We start from the raw sequence: 13977 nt of genomic DNA on the forward strand, positions 1-13977 counted from the left end.
CAACAAGGACAAAAAATGTATTCCACTTATATTAAGAATGAAGGTAGATTAAGTGGACACCGATCAACATAAATTGAATTGTAAACGTGTAATCAGATCCCAATGGATACCAGTTTGAGCTGTGCTGATCACATTTTAACACATGTCTAGTGCAATGACATTTGGTTTTACACAGATTCTTATCTGGTTGATCCACTCTAGTTATTAAAAGCTTGACTTAAGGAGCTAAATACGGACCTAAGAATGTAATGTTAGTGACAAGATTTTGGAATCAAACCATACATTCATCATAGCAATCAAATGTTTAACAGGACATTCTTCTGATCAAAAGTTAGATTTTAAATGACAAAAATCCATATTGCTTCATATTTTTAAACTATAAGAAGGACATGATAGGCTTTACTCATAAATTTTTCACCTATTTAAATTAATGAAGAGAAAAACAACTAGCCAAAATCCAAACCAAAGAGTAGAATTACAGTGAGTCAACAGATTGTTTGAAACACAAATAGTGTTAATTATACAGTAATACATACTGAGAGCTAACCTTCTGATTGATTCATGACACTAGTTGAAGATTCTGAATACATTTTTGTTTTCAAAAGTCCACGTATGTATCAATGTTATTGAAAGCTTTTTTGGTACATGAGGATCCACCAACTTTTATACTCATGGAAAAGTGATGAAGTCTTAATTTTTTCTCATGAAATTATATATTACTTATAAAACAAGTGAAAAGCAATTATATATAGAAAATATCCTAAAGAAAGCATATTAAACTCTTACAAAGATACCTCCAAATTAACATGTGCTTGCTGCTGCTGCTGCTGCTAAGTCTCTTCAGTCGTATCCGACTCTGTGCAACCCCACAGACAGCAGCCCACCAGGTTCCCCTGTCCCTGGGATTCTCCAGGCAAGAACACTGGAGTGGGTTGCCATTTCCTTCTCCAACATGTGCTAATGCAAATGTATTTATGAGTTATCTGATGACTACACTTAGCACAATTTTACATACACTGTGACTAACAGTAATAGTTCAGGGTTAGTATGTTTGCATATGTAGATAAAGGAGGCTTAGTCCTGAGAGTCCATTCATGGGGTAAACCATCACTGTGTTAGACTGGACATTTTAGTATATTTAAATGTTGCCTGTATACAGTCTATTTTAAACAGGGTTATTTATATGCCTGGACATTTATAACAGGAAGTGGCATACACGGAATTATGTACTGCAGGTTCACTGCCTCAAGTCTGCTTTGACGATTGCTTTGTTGATCACCTCTTTCACATCTTTGTTCCTCAAACTGTAGATCATGGGATTCAGCATGGGAATCACTGTGGGGTAAAACACAGCCACCATCTTCCCCTGCTCCATAGACTCTTCAGTGGGCCTCCTGAGATACATGAAGAGGAGAGCCCCATAAAACATGGTAACAGCTGTCAGGTGGGACCCACACGTGGAGAATGCCTTCCTCCTGCCATCGGCAGAGCGCATGTGCAGCACGGCTGCTATGATGAGGGTATAGGAAATGAGAACCACTGAGAGGGAATATGTGAAATTAATCCCAGCAATAACAATCATGGTGCATTCTTTAATGTGGACCCTTCCACAGGCAATCTTGATAAGAGCAGGGTCAGCACAATAGAAGTGGTTGATTTCAAAGTTTTCACAGAAGCACAGGCCATATGTCCACAGTGTGCAGATTAGGCTAACAGAGAATCCATAGATGTATGTCACAGAGAGGAGATGAGCATAGACAGTCCTGGACATTTTACTGCGATAAAGCAGAGGGTTGCAGATGGCCATGTAGCGATCAAAGGCCATCACAGCCAAGATATATACTTCCACGTGGACAAGGGCTGTAAAGAAGTAACACTGCACAAAACACCCCACATAGGAAATGGTTTTTGTTTGACAGTAAGTTTTCTAGCATCTTCAGAGTGACATTGGAGGAGAACCACACATCCACAAAAGACAAATGACTCAAGAAAAAGTACATGGAGCTCTGAAGCTGGAGGCTGATGCTGATCAATATAATCATACCAATGTTCCCTATCAGAGTGATCATGTAAACTACTAGAAACACCACAAAAAAAGAGAACTTGAAGCTCCTGATGACTGGTCAACCTCAGAAGAACAAATTCTGTCACATCTGTGAAATTTGGCATTGCCTTCACTTAGACCCAGTCTGCATTGCCTATGGACAAATTAAAAGAAATGAATGGATTTATTTTATTCTTGAAAATTTTGAGTCATGTTTATCAGTATTCTACTTCAAATAATATAAAAATCAATGTAGACTTTGCACAAAGTTTAATATAAGTATATAATCAAATTTATTTCCTTTAATAGGACTTATAGGTAATTATTACAATATTTATTAGTTTCTTAACTCTAAAACAGACAATTCATATACTACTAGTATTAGACACTTATTTTTGCTAAATTATTTCAATTATGCTAACATCATAGAGTGCTAACAGAAGTAAAGCTAGACTGAGAGTCATCAGAGAATGACCAAATCCATTTCAACAAATTGTCTTATAGGAAATGACTTGAGACTCATAAATGTAAATATTCAATAAGGTCAGACAACCACTTTGTGCTGAACAGGGAAGTAATAAGAGTGAATCATTGAAATTCCATTGAATACTATTTGTGTGTATGATGGTTGCCTCTCATTTTCTATACTAATACAAATGCACATGTAATATTAACTTACTCATTTCCCTATAACTTGGAAGATATCCTCTTTTTTAAATGTATTTATTTATTTTTGGCTGCGCTTGGCTCCTCTTGGTTGGGTGTGTGGGCTTCTCACTGCAGTGGCTTCTCCTGTTGTAGAGCACTGACTCTAGGTGAGCAGGCTTAAATAGTTGTGGCTCACAGGTTCTAGAGCACAGGCTCAGTAGTAGTGGCTCTCGGGCTTAGTTGCTCCATGGCGTGTGGAAGCTTCCTCCAACCAGGGATCGAACTTATGTCCCCTACATTGGTAGGCATATTCTTATCCACTGAGCCACCAGGGAAGTCCAGAAGATATCTTCTTATATACGCAATTTTACGGGATGATTGTCTTAAACCTTGGTCTTACAGTCTAGTCATTGACATACTTTTCTACACTATGCCAACATATGATGTAAAAAGCTTTCAACTTATGAAAACCCCAGTCATGTTTTATTTTATTTAGCTATATATTTCACTTGCTTGATTACTGCTGCTTGCAGGATGAGGCAAGTGGTATTTAACAACACAGACTGTATCAGTTTAACAGTTATCTCAGAAAAGTAAACCGCAAGTGGATCAATCACCATATCAAAATTATATCAATAGATAAGTTCTATATACATATAAAATTCAGGTGCCATGCTTTTAAAATTATTGTCTTATTTCAGATTCTACTGCTTTTCAGCAACAATCCATTTTATGTATAATTATTTATTTTCAAATGCAATGTCATTGCAATTAAAATGTCCACAAGGAATGTCTTCTCTGTTTAATACACTTCCCCAGATAAGTCTTCTGAGAAGTAAACTGCTCTGAGTACTTAGGGATGTATCTGTAGGATTAACATCATCTCAGGAATTTAAGATCCCCATAATAATATTGTTTGAAGGGAATATTATAACATAAAATGGGCTGTAGTTCTAATTGCTTATAATAATTCCTTTACAAACATCAAAACCAATGTTATATCAAATATATTTGCTATATTATATTTATTATTTATTACATTATATCTAGAAGTAGTCTAAGTTTTATAATATGAAATTGAACAAGCTACACGGGATTTTGGTTTGCATCATAATTGATTCTTTTTAAAAAGAAGTGAATGAAAAATACAGAAATGAGACAATCTAGGGAATGGAACTACTGTGAGATGAAAATGGAGCATGCTGATAAACACAGAAATAAGAAGAGGCAGGATGCACACAGAGTGGTCAAAGATCTCTTTGAGGATGTGACTTTTCAGTTACAGGCAAGTAGCCAGTTATATAAAAATATTGAGGAAAAAGAAAATAAAAATACAAAAAGTTAGAAGAGGAACTATTTTAAAAACTGTATAAACTCTATGATTGTATCATGGCTCCCTCCAATTAGTAGCAACTCACAATTTGGAAGTTGATTAATCTCTGTAAACACTCTTCCTACCCCTGAAATTATTCGTATGGGAATTAAATACACCATAGAGAAAATGATTTGGGCATATAACATAGTCACTGATATTTCAGTTCTGGTCTGGGTTCACCTGTACCCTATATTTTCATGATCATAGATCCTCTGGCTTCTAAGTGTGGATAAACTGAACCAGATGAGAGTTACTGATTTTGACTGGGAGATAGAGCTAAGACCAAGAATTTTCATATATAAAAACTCTTACCTCTGCTTGGTGAACCCATAATTACCTAATTAACAGAGTTTGATTTGGATTATTGGTACAATTAATTATAAGAGAATGAGATCGTTAGATAGCATCACCAACTCAGACATGAGTCTGAGCAAACTCTAGGAGATAGTGAAGGACAGAGGAGCCTGGCATTCTGTAGTCCATGGAGTCTCAAATAGCTAAATATGACTTAGTGACTGAACAACAACAGCAACTAAATGTATATAAAAAATCATCAAGGCACCTAAGAAGCATAAAGTAATACTACTTCTCCAATTTCCCTTCCTGTGTGATATGTGGGTTTTCTTCCAATTTTCATAATCATTAGCTCTGTGATAGTAGAGTTTGTCTCATTCATTTTAGAACACTTCAAACTGAGTACATTAGTTGTTATATATTGTAGACATTCAGGGATATTCACACATGATTTTTAAGCATCCTGATCTCCAGATCAGCTTCATAGAATGCATTACTGTGTCCATAACTAATAAAATCTCTATTTAAAAAATTGTTCTAGTGGCAACAGTCTCAGTTTTAAGGTAAGATAATAGCTACCTTTTGTTGAATCCTTACACGATCTTTTATAAATAAAGGTCCCAGGAGAGAGGTTCTAATTAGCATATCTTTCTGAAAAATGAGAAAACTGAAGCACTGACAGACCTGAGGCTCTCCTTGGATCAGACATCTGCAAATTGGCCAGATGGAAATGCAAACCAATTAACTGAACTCTAGGGGTACACTCAATAACTTTATATCACTACTGCCTCTTGATAACTTTTTCTAATATTCTATTTCTCTACATTTAAAATGCAGTTTGATTATCATCCAAAAAAGGGGGAAAGTTATCCTTTTGATAATTCATGCTTGATGAACCAGAAGAGCTTGACATGGCTATAGAGCTTGAAAAACAGAGTTCTTGGACCACCATTACCTATGCCTCTCAAGGTCAGGTGATCCCATAGTCCTAGGGCCAGATGACCAAAGTAACTTCTCATAGAGAGCTACTTTATTAGATAACTGTTCATCATCTTTTAAAGCAATTAAGCATATAGAATGTATAATTTATAAATTTTAAAAAATCACTTTCATTAACTTTTCAGGAATTTTACACACACACACACACACACACACACAATACAGCAAAGGTATAATTATTTCTTCAATATAGTGAAAGACAGGGAAGCATGGCATGCTACAGTCCATGGGATGGCAAAGAGTAGGACACAACTTAGTGACTGAACTGGGAATAACAATCATTCCCAATGACACAATACTTTCAATTCCATTCAGATACATTTTAAAACACAATGTGAAAATCACTGGGTTTGTAGGGAAGACGTAAAAGGCAAAACCTAAAGAGCAAAAATTCTTGTAAATCCCTATGGTAGCAAGATATTCTTATGAATTTTTATATCAACTATTAATATAAATAGTAATATTTCCCAAGTATATAATTCCAGACAATAAAACACTGTGATAACAAATAGGTCCACAAGTAAGGTCTTAGTCTCTTCTTCAAAAAGGGGCTAAAAATTAAAGATGTGACTGCATTAATCTCTATTGCAAAGAGTATAAAATTTGCAGACCTGCCTTCAGCAGCAACAAGAAAACGATGATAGTTCCTCACTATTTATAATAGAATCTTGAACACTGCACACATTGAGAGCATCTCCCCCAAGGAACTATCCAGATAATGATGAAACACATTATAATTAAAATTATAGAAACATCTCAGGAGTAAGGGAAGTTAAGGAGGTTTAATCAGAAGAATGTCTTCTGATAACATTATGTGACCAGTATCCTTAATATCATGGGTATAATCTCTCCCATCTTTACATGGTATAATATCTGCCTCAGGAAAGCACCTTGCACCTCAGGAAAACATTCTTGGTTTGCATTATACAATGTTGCTCAGTCACTTTGTTTTCTGTTGTGCTTTTAGTTCTAATAAGCATTATCTTTCAGGCCAAACACAGCAATGCACACCCTATGCATCTCATGGCTGTTGAAGAGATCCCAGGTGCCTCAAAAGTACAGATCACATAGAAACATCTAGGGAGAATGAGTACAAGTAGAGGTCATTAGTGGAGAAGTTGATTGTAGTAGAACAATTTATCAGTGAACTCTTTTCAGGCTCTTTTTGGAGTCAGTAGAGCATCAACTTCGATGTCAGTTAGTTCAGAAATAAAATCTTAACTCTGCACCATAATTAACTGCCTGTCTTTGGAAAAGTAAGGATTCTCAGTTTCAAAGTTCATCTGTAGAAAAAGGAAACTGCTGTCTCACAGTGAGGTATGGGGATCGCAGACAACATTGGGAAATTCCTAGCACAACGCCTGTCTCTAATGAAGCAGTCAAAAAATTGAAATGAGCTGTGAATTTTCACCTATTAACAGTTCACAAGATCTCGCCACCTATTTGTGATCGTGATCACTATTATCTCTGTGCTGAAGGGTAAAATAAAAAAAAAATTTTTTTAAACTATGTAAAATAATTCTGAGGTTCAGTTTCTTCACAAAATATGGATACTAGGGGCTTCTCTGATGGCTCAGACTGAAAAGAATCTGCCTGTAATGCAGGAGACCCAGATTTGATCCCTGAGTCCTGAAGATCCTCTGGAAAAAGGAATGGCTATCCACTCCAGTATTCTTGGTGCTTCTCTGGTAGCTCAGACATTAAAGATAGCTAGCAGATTAAATAATCTGAATGGAAACCAAGATTGTTCATAAACTCCCATTTGTACTACCTCAATTTTGCTAGAAAATCATGCACAGAATAATATTCAGGCCAAGTTGTCCTCTTCAGTGCCCAAGGATCCCAGACTCCTCCTTAGTTCCTTCTCACCTTTTATGGAGAAGCTACATAAGGCAAATTCATTGGCACCAGATTATTATAACTTAACGTGCACTCCCTTGAGAAAAAGGGAATTTAAAACAAGAAAGCATTGTGTGTGTGAGTGTATCTGTATGTATGTGTGTGTGTTAAAGAGGGAGAGAGCAAGGAAGATAGTCAAGGTTAAATACATTTTATACTACAGAATCTTAACTATAAAAAAAATTGATTGATATATATATATAAATGTATGAATGAGATCCATTTTTTAAAGTGCTTTACAGAACTATCCTGAATTTTCTGCAAATAGCAAAAATGCTTTAAAGTCTCCAAAAGAATCAAGATTTGGGGAGATTATGAGCCAGAAGTGATCTTGGAGGTCAGATACTTCATCCTAAAAATTAACTGGATGAATGACACAAAATGAGTGGTTCAAGGTCACCCACAAATTGTTTTGAAAATTGGAAACTAAAACCAGGAACATAACTTAACCAAAAACCTTGACATCATCATTCTTCATGCAACACTGAAACAAATCTCAAAAGAGTAAAGAAAGTGGTTCACTGGAAAAAAAAAAAAAGAGAGAGAGAGAGAGATGACAAATATTATCCAAATCCATTTGCCAAATTCACTTGCTAAATTCAGACTTAAATTGGAGAAAGTAGGGACAACCACTAGACCATTCAGCTATGACCTAAGTCAAATCCCTTACAATCATACAGGGGAAGTGACAAATAGATTCAAGGGATTAGATCTGCTAGACAGAGTGCCTAAAGAAGTATGCACAGAGGTTCATGACATTGTACAGAAGGCAGGGATCAAGATGATACCCAAGAAAAAGAAGTGGAAAAACACAAAATGGTTGTTTGAGAAGGCCTCACAAATAGCTGAAAAAAGAAGAGAAGTGAAAATCAAAGGAGAAAAGGAAAGATCAGTTCAGTTCAGTTCAGTCACTCAGTCATGTCCGACTCTTTGTGATCCCATGAATCGCAGCACGCCAGGCCTCCCTGTCCATCACCAACTCCTGGAATTCACTCAGACTCATGTCCATTGAGTCAGTGATGCCATCCAGCCATCTCATCCTCTGTCGTCCCCTTCTCCTCCTGCCCCCAATCCCTCCCAGCCTCAGAGTCTTTTCCAATGAGTCAACTCTTCGCATGAGGTGGCCAAAGTACTGGAGTTTCAGCTTTAGCATCATTCCTTCCAAAGAAAACCCAGGGCTGATCTCCTTCAGAATGGACTGGTTGGATCTCCTTGCAGTCCAAGGGACTCTCAAGAGTCTTCTCCAACACCACAGTTCAAAAGCATCAATTCTTTGGCGCTCAGCTTTCTTCACAGTCCAACTCTCATATCCATACATGACCACAGGAGAAACCATAGCCTTGACTAGACGGACCTTTGTTGGCAAAGTAATGTCTCTGCTTTTGAATATGCTATCTAGGTTTGTCATAACTTTTCTTCCAAGGAGTAAGCATCTTTTAATTTCACGGATGCAGTCACCATCTGCAGTGATTTTGGAGCCCCCAAAAATAAAGTCTGACACTGTTTCCACTGTTTCCCCATCTATTTGCCAAGAAGTGATGGGACCAGATGCCATGATCTTCGTTTTCTGAATGTTGAGTTTTAAGCCAACTTTTTCACTCTCTTCTTTCACCTTCATTAAGAGGCTTTTTAGTTCCTCTTCACTTTCTGCCATAAGAGTGGTGTCATCTGCATATCTGAGGTTATCAATATTTCTCCCGGCAATCTAGATTCCAGCTTCTGTTTCTTCCAGCCCAGCATTTCTCACGATGTTCTCTGCACATAAGTTATAAGCAGGGTGATAATATACCGCCTTGACGTACTCCTTTTCCTATTTGGAACCAGTCTGTCATTGCATTTGCTGGCATATTGAGTGCAGCACTTTCACAGCATCATCTTTCAGGATTTGAAATAGCTCAACTTGAATTCCATCACCTCCACTAGCTTTGTTCGTAGTGATGCTTTCTAAGGCCCACTTGACTTCACATTTCAGGATATCTAGCTCTAGGTGAGTGATCACACCATTGTGATTATCTGGATCATGAAGATCTTTTTTGTACAGTTCTTCTGTGTGTTCTTGCCACCTCTTCTTAATATCTTCTGCTTCTGTTAGGTCGATACCATTTCTGTCCTTTATCGAGCCCATCTTTGCATGACATGTTCCCTTGGTATCTCTAATTTTCTTGAAGAAATCTCTAGTCTTTCCCATTCTGTTGTTTTCCTCTATTTCTTTGCATGGATGGCTGAGGAAGGCTTTCTTATCTCTTCTTGCTATTCTTTGGAACTCTGCATTCAGATGCTTATATCTTTCCTTTTCTCCTTTGCTTTTCACTTCTCTTCTTTTCACAGCTATTTGTAAGGCCTCCCCAGACAGCCATTTTGCTTTTTTGCATTTCTTTTCCATGGGGATGGTCTTGATCCTTGTTTCCTATACAATGTCACGAACCTCATTCCATAGTTCATCAGGCACTCTATCTATCAGATCTAGGCCCTTAAATCTATTTCTCACTTCCACTGTATAATCATAAGGGATTTGATTTAGGTCATACCTGAATGGTCTAGTGGTTTTCCCTACTTTCTTCAGTTTCAGTCTGAATTTGGTGATAAGGAGTTCATGATCTGAGCCACAGTCAGCTCCTGGTCTTGTTTTTGCTGACTGTATAGGGCTTCTCCATCTTTGGCTGCAAAGAATATAATCAATCTGGTTTCGGTGTTGACCATCTGGTGATGTCCATGTGTAGAGTCTTCTCTTGTGTTGTTGGAAGAGGGTGTTTGCTATGACCAGTGCATTTTCTTGGCAAAACTCTATTAGTCTTTGCCCTGCTTCATTCTGTATTCCAAGGCCAAATTTGCCTGTTACTCCAGGTGTTTCTTGACGTCCTACTTTTGTATTCCAGTCCCCTATAATGAAAAGGACATCTTTTTTGGGTGTTAGTTCTAAAAGGTCTTGTAGGTCTTCACAGAACCATTCAGCTTCAGCTTCTTCAGCATTACTGGTTGGGGAGGGCCTAGAGGAGCTATTCCACGTTCAATGTCAGAAGGGGTGGCGACGAGGAGATACCCCTTATCCAAGGTAAGGAGCAGCTGCTGCACTTTGCTGGAGCAGCCGTGAAGAGATACCCTGCATCCAAGGTAAGAGAAACCCAAGTAAGATGTTAGGTGTTGCAAAAGGGCATCAGAGGGCAGACACACTGAAACCATACTCACAGAAAACTAGTCAATCTAATCATACTAGGACCACAGCCTTGCCTAACTCAATGAAACTAGGCCATGCCCGTGGGGCCACCCAAGACGGGCAGGTCATGGTGGAGAGGTCTGACAGAATGTGGTCCACTGGAGAAGGGAATGGTAAACCACTTCAGTATTCTTGCCTTGAGAACCCCATGAACAGTATGAAAAGGCAAAATGATAGGATACTGAAAGAGGAACTCCCCAGGTCAGTAGATGCCCAATATGCTACTGGAGATCAGTGGAGAAATAACTCCAGAAAGAATAAGTCTCCTGGGCATAATAGGAGTGTTTCAATTCAAACCCCTCTGATGACTTTCTAGCTTGCCGGACAGGTTTGTTCAGATTCACAGCCTCCCAACCACAAGAGGCACGGGAAGCTTAAGATATTCTAACAATGCAGAGCTTCTCAGATTTAAAATTGTTAAATAGAACTAGTAGAGGATTTCTTTGTTGAGCTAATGCTTGCTGCCAAGTTTCCATATCCCTTACCTACTGTGTCCCTGGGAGTGTATTGGTTAATATAGTTGCTGTATAGAAATGTAAGTAGTAGCTTTAATGTTTGTAACCTTGGACCCTTGAGTTAATTCTTTTTTGTTATAGTCCACCACACTTTTGCCCTATACGAATGCAACTGTATCTAATGCTTTCAGAGGGTGGCACCTGACTTTAGAATAATCACCTTTAGAGAAAAATAAGTTTTCTGAAGAAAGGGTCATAAAATGTTAACAGGCCTCCTGGCCAAAAGATGACGTAAATCACCTAAAGCTTTTGCATATGATAAGTTTGTAGAAAAAAAGCCTGGCTTCAATAAGGATCAAGGACTGCTGACCTTGAATGACTCTACCCCTTCCCCCATTATCCTCTATGCACAACTTAAGGTATAAAAACTACTTTGGAAAATAAAGTGCGGGCCTTGCTCACCGAAGCTCTTTCTCTTTCCTTTTCTTTTTCAGGCTGATTTCCCTGGAGCACAGGGGCTCTCTGCATTCACTTTCCTGCCTGGGCTTCTAAGACCCACTCAAGAAGGTGCCTAAGGTGGGGCACCTTCTGCAATTCGAGAGGGTGCCTGCGGCCTACGTGAACAGAGCAAGTCCCGTGCTGGGGCTTTATTGGCTTTCTGCATAAAACAAGGAATATCAGCCTCTTTTCTGTCCTCTATTTTCTTAACTGCAAAATTCTTTCCTTATCTCTTTATCTATTCTTTTGCCAACGCTGTCTTCCAGAAGGAATCCCTGGATCCAACTGGGGCTGGTCCCCAGTAAACGTCAACATTCTAGGAATCAGCGAACTACAATGGACTGGAATGGGTGAATTTAACTCAGATGATCATTATGTCTACTACTGTGGGCAGGAATCCCTCAGAAGAAATGGAGTAGCCATCAAGGTCAACAAAAGAGTTCAAAATACAGTACTTGGATGCAATCTCAAAAACTACAGAATGATCTCTGTTTCCAAGGCAAACCATTCAAAGGAAAGATATACCCATTCAAATGCAGAGTTCCAAACAATAGCAAGGAGAGATAAGAAAACCTTCCTCAGCGATCAGAAAAAAAGCCTTCCTTGGCAAAGAAATAGAGGAAAAAACAGAATGGGAAAGACTAGCTATCACTTCAAGAAAGTTAGAGATACCAAGAAAATATTTCATGCAAAGAGGAGCATGATAAAGGACAGAAGTGGTATGGACCTAACAGAAGCAGAAGATATTGAAAAAAGGTGGCAAGAATACACAGAAGAGCTGTACAAAAAATATCTTCATGACCCAGATAAACACGATGGTGTGATCACTCACCTAGAACCAGACATCCTGGAAGGCGAAGTCAAGTGGGCCTTAGGAAGCATCACTGTGAACAAAGCTAGTGGAGGTGATGGAATTCCAGTTGAGCTATTCCAAATCTTAAAAGATGATGCTGTGAAAGTGCTGCACTTAGCATGCCAGCAAATTTGGAAAACTCATCAGTGGCCACGGGACTGGAAAATGTCAGCTTTCATTCCAATCACAAAGAAAGGCAATGCCTAAGAATGCTCAAACTACTGCACAATTGCACTCATCTCATTCACGAGTTAAGTAATGCTCAAAATTCTCCAAGCCAGGCTTCAGCAATACATGAACTTCCATATGTTCAAGTCGGTTTTAGAAAAGGCAGAGGAACCAGAGATCAAATTGCCAACATCTGTTGAAAAAACATTGAAAAAACAAGAAAGTTCCAGAAAAAAAATCTATTTCTGCTTTAATGACTATGCCAAAGCCTTTCACTGTGTGGATCACAATAAACTGTGGAAAAATTCTGAAAGAGATGGGAATACCAGACCACTTAACCTGCCTCTTGAGAAATCTATATGTAGGTCAGAAAGCAACAGTTAGAACAACAGTCTGGTTCCAAATCGGGAAAGGAGTTTGTCAAAGCTATCTTGTCACCATGCTTATTTAACTGATATGCAGAGTACATCATGAGAAACACTGGGCTGGATGAAGCACAAGCTGGAATCAAGATTTCTGGGAGGAATATCAACATCCTCAGATATGCAAATGATACCACCCTTATGGCAGAAAGTGAAGAAGAACTAAAGAGCCTCTTGATGAAAGTGAAAGAGAAGAGTGAGAAGGTTGGCTTAAAGCTCAACATTCAGAAAACTAAGGTTATGTCATCTAGTTCCATCACTTCATAGCAACAAGATGGGGAAACAGTGGAAACAGTGATAGACTTTATTTTTGGAGCTCCAGAATCACTGCAGATGGTGACTGCAGCCATGAATTTAAAAGACACTTACCCTTTGGAAGGAAAGTTATTACCAATCTAGACAGCATATTAAAAAGCAGACGTTACTTTTCTAGCAAAGGTCCATCTAGTCAAGGCTATCATTTTTCCAGTAGTTATGTATGGATGTGAGAGTTGGACTATAAAGAAAGCTGAGTGCTGAAGAATTGTTGCTTTTTAACTGTGGTGTTGGAGAAGAATCTTGAGAGTCCCTGGGACAGAAAGGAGATCCAACCAGTCCATCTTAAAGGAAATCAATCCTGAATATTCATTGGAAGGGCTAATGTTGAAGCTGAAACTCCAATACTTTGGCCACCTAATGCGAAGAACTGACTCATTTGAAAAGACCCTGACTCTGGGAAAGATTGAAGGTGGGAGGAGAAGGGGACGACAGAGGATGAGATGGTTGAATGGCATCACCAACTCAGTGGACATGAGTTTGAGTAAACTCCAGGAGTTGGTGATGAACACAGAGGCCTGACGTGCTGCAGTCCATGGGTTGCAAAGTGTCGGCCATGACTAAGTGACTGAACTGAACTGAGTAGAATTTACTGATAAAAACATGGGCTATGGCATGAACTTGTTGAATTCCCATTCTGGCTTTAACAATTTTGATCCATGAACTCTGGACAATGTTTCTTAATATTTCTGGGCTTCATCTTTTTTTTTTTTTTTTTTTTGTCAAAATGTATTCCTTATATGGGTAGGTTTATTTTGAGGATTATGCAACATAAAGTATGCACTATGGAACA

At 38.4% G+C, this 13977-nt stretch overlaps 1 pseudogene across 1 annotated transcript in view; it reads right to left on the reverse strand.

Moving 5' to 3' along the window:
* Nucleotides 1–11975, reverse strand: part of LOC147348803 (olfactory receptor 5M9-like) — a 12019-nt pseudogene extending 44 nt beyond the window's left edge. The window contains exon 1 of the transcript XR_015149325.1: nt 1–11975. This exon is cut by the window's left edge and continues 44 nt beyond it. The product of XR_015149325.1 is annotated as an olfactory receptor 5M9-like (transcript).
* Nucleotides 11976–13977: the final 2002 nt, after the last annotated feature.

This window comes from Bos grunniens, chromosome 21, assembly GCF_055505025.1.
Source record: "Bos grunniens cultivar Pamir isolate PY7600 chromosome 21, Bosgru_T2T1.0, whole genome shotgun sequence".
NCBI lineage: Eukaryota > Metazoa > Chordata > Mammalia > Artiodactyla > Bovidae > Bos > Bos grunniens.